Below are 3,850 nucleotides of genomic sequence, written 5' to 3' on the forward strand. Positions count from 1 at the left end.
TCGGGACGACATTTTTTGAGTGGGGGAGAGTGTGACAGGTTGAAGGACTACTGCATATAAAACTGTTCAGTTAATACTAATTCATATCAGTTGATATAAGGACGAAAATAATGTAAATATGGTAAGAAAATGGTTAAGAGTTTATTATTTTTCATGTTATATTAATGGCTTTCATGTTACTTAAGAGAACTGCAATCTATACATCAGTGATCGGCTAGTAGGCCTTTTCTGGGATCGATTAGTAGTGTCTCTATTCTCCACTAGGGGGCTTTCATGCGTTCTCCTCACTGCAATAAACTACTGCATGAGAGACGCAAGTCATAATCACTCTCGCGATTCTTTTCCCCCTGTTTTTAGGTAAAAGTGTTTAAAAGTTGATATATTTCCAATGTATACACTGTTAAGATATTTAAGAGGTAATCCTTCATTGTTTTGCAAGCTTTAGAAGCATTATATTACAGTTTTGTGCACATGTACGTGGCGGTTTTGAGCTGTGTTTTGTACTGTGTAATGGCCATTAAGATAATGGCAGGAGCTAAAAACGCCGCGATTGTCAGCCATTTTGTCAGGAAACCTGCTCAAGTATATGTATAGAAAGCACTTTAGTATTTCGGTTTATTATTTAGTGTTTTTCTTCCACCATGTGACATTTAGCAGTACAGAATGTGAAACGTTTCTGCTCATTTTCACTGCAATAAACTACTGCATGAGAGACGCAAGTCATAATCACTCTCGTGATTCTTTTCCCCCTGTTTTCAGGGGTGTAACACAGACAGGCCTTCACAGCAGCACAGGCACAGAAAGGGAAACACAGCTTCTCTTTACTCTGCCTGTGTGGATCTTTGTTCACCTTTGAGCCCTCAGTGAAACCGATTCACTGTGTTTGCCAACAAACATGATTTACCATAAATGAAGTTCTTCATTGAAACCACGAGAGTCAGAAAAAACAGGAAGCACTTTAAAGCCTGAAGGACATCTTATTTTGTTGAATCCTGCTGTTGAGGGGACCATTTTAATCTTGCACACATTTGTTTGATCTGATTTGTCATTGTAGTTTTTTGGGATAAAAAGCCCACAAGTGTAGAGTGGAGCTTGTTGTTGGTGTCTCTGTGTTAAGAAACTGTAAGTTTGCTTTGTTTCCTCCTTTAACAGTTTGTCTTTAGGAACTTTTACTGTTTGTTCAGCTCATGTTGGATTTCTTCACACAACAAGCTATGTGTGTTTTCTCCATTAAAGTCAGTCTGTAATGTTTTCCTGGCTAACATCAGCTGTGTGTGTTAACTGGTTCTTTATGTTCATGTAAACAGCCGGACATAGAGAGAGGAAAATGAGGGATTTTCTCTGTTTCCATGCATTCCAAACTAGATGAACATGTGTGACTCTGTTTTAAACTAGTGCATCACAAACTGTTGGCTCTGCTCTATCAGACTATTTATGGTGGAACTGGTTTCACTGGTTTTAAACTGGGACACAGACTCAGTTAGTTGTTGGTTCATCACTCAAACTATTTAAAAATGATCACACATCAGTCATCAAGTTTCTATTCAATAGAAATCACAAACACTTTTGCATTTATTCACAGGATATATTTCTGTATCGTTAACAGATATTTTCTGTTCATAGAAAAAGGTAAAGTTCTCTTACAGCCACTTCTTTTTACTGTAACTCATTAAATGTACTTCTTTAAATTTCTATACAGTTACAAGCTAAAATGTGAAAATTCAAACATGTCAAAATGATCTGTGCTTCGTACACGACAACATTGGAACATTTCATTTGAACAATATTCTTTGATTGTCTTCAAATCACAAACTAAAGTCAAATCATTCGACAACATCATCTGCTCATAAAATGACAGTGTGACTGGATCTATAGACTGGAAACAGAAACTCACTGTGAATGTTTGCAGTATAAATCTTTATACTGCAAACAAAGCAAACAGTGTGACTGTCAGAGCTGATCTGAGATCATTGTGTTCACTCTGCAGCTACAACAATGTTTCATGTCAAAAAAGCAGTCTGAAAAGTTTTGAATGCAACATTAAATAAAAAAAATATATAAAAATGTATTATTACACATTCAGTAAATGTTCGACATCTATGAAATCTATGGACTGATTTGATTTGTCTTCATCAAAGAATCATTTTTCTTCTTTTCTTCTTCCTATCAGTCACATCTGAACACAGAGACGCACACAGGGAAATAAAATACAAATTTAATGTAAATGAAAGAGGAAGAAGGCAGATAAATGTTCCAGTGTCCAGTCAAATTAACTCACCACCTGTCACCTGTCCTTCTTTAGGTGGAGTCCTGCCTCCTTCCAGGAAGCAGCTCACCAGTATGTGTGTGTTCACGGTCCAGGTGTGGAGTGGAGCTTGTTGTTGGTGTCTCTTTGTGGAGAAACTGTAAGTTTGCTTTGTTTCCTCCTTTAACAGTTTGTCTTTAGGAATTTTACTGTTTGTTCAGCTCATGTTTGATTTCTTCACACACAAAGAAATGTGTGTGTTTGTATTTCTGAAAACAAAACCGTTTAATCTCCATTAACCCTTAGATGCAGAAGCGGGTAAAAAATAGCCCGGTGAGGTTTTGTTGTAATTAATGAAAAGTCGTGCTCATTCATGTTCCAGCTGTTCTTCCTAAACATGTTTTTGATATCACGTTGTTTTAAATTTTTTAACCTGCCTTTGATACATTTTACTAAATTGTAGTTTTTGTATTTCTACCTCAAAGTTCAAGAGTCACCCACATTTACCTCCCATGGAACTTAATGTGAACCTTTGCTTATTATTAGCTGTGACTGTCAGGAATATGTGTTTTATTGGGTCACAAAGATTATTTTACACAGTAAGAACAAACAGAATGCGTATGTTCAGCATTCAGACATAATTCAAACTCAGTGATTGTCTCACTGTAGACGAAGAGCCTGTGCTGTTAGGGATGCCTAAAGGTCTTCTGGGTCTGTGACGCAGACTTTAAGGTTGGGCGACTGGACGACTTTATTAACCATCGACAATAGGCTGAGCCTTTCACCAATGGTTTATACAAGAGCAATTTTTTTTTTTATTTGTCCATGAGTAAGTTTGCTAATAATGTTGGTTGAAGCTGAGAGATACAGTAAATGGAAAAAACAATAGCGCTGTTTTAACAGCAAGAACTAACAGAATGCATATGTTCATCATTCATACCGCGATACAAATTTCAGCCTATCCCTGAATGGCACTATGCTTTATCTGGACTGGTTTTCACAGGGAGAGGAAAAGGAGGAGAAATTCAGAAGAAGGTGGAGAGGATCCGCTGCCCCTCCCCTTACTGACTCACTTTGGTCCATTCTGCTGCTGATACAGACTTTAGGTTTCTGAACATTAAACTTGTTGCTGCCTTTCATAGTGTGTAACTTGAAGGCCCTGAGTACTTTCTCCCACACTGAAAACACTGGGATGATCACAATATTTGAACATTACCCAATAAGACTGATTCAGCACAGACAGTTATGTTAAACTTTCCTAGCAGTCCTTCACAAACAGGGAACAGTCTGTCTATTCTCTCCATCTGTCAGCTGCTGCTGTAGGGTCCTGATTACTCCAAGTTTGTGTTCCAGAGGGTGATGGGAGTCGAACAGGAGGTACTGGTCCGTGTGTGTGGGCTTCCGGTAAACTTCGATGTTGAGGTTGCCGTTCTCTTCAATGTGCACAGCGCAGTCCAGGAAAGGCAAACAGTTGTCCTTTGTGTCTTCCCTGGTGAACTTGATGTTTTTATCCACAGCGTTAATGTGCGCAGTGAAGGATTCCACTTCTTGTGTCTTGATTTTGACCCAGGTGTCGTCTACATATCTGTACCAGTGGCTGGGTAC

At 38.4% G+C, this 3,850-nt stretch overlaps 1 pseudogene; it reads right to left on the bottom strand.

Moving 5' to 3' along the window:
- Positions 1–3,568: 3,568 nt before the first annotated feature.
- LOC121813748 overlaps positions 3,569–3,850 on the bottom strand; it is a 3,485-nt pseudogene continuing 3,203 nt past the window's right edge.

Source organism: Haplochromis burtoni, unplaced genomic scaffold (assembly GCF_018398535.1).
Source record: "Haplochromis burtoni strain Fernald_Lab_line unplaced genomic scaffold, NCSU_Asbu1 Contig_2414, whole genome shotgun sequence".
NCBI lineage: Eukaryota > Metazoa > Chordata > Actinopteri > Cichliformes > Cichlidae > Haplochromis > Haplochromis burtoni.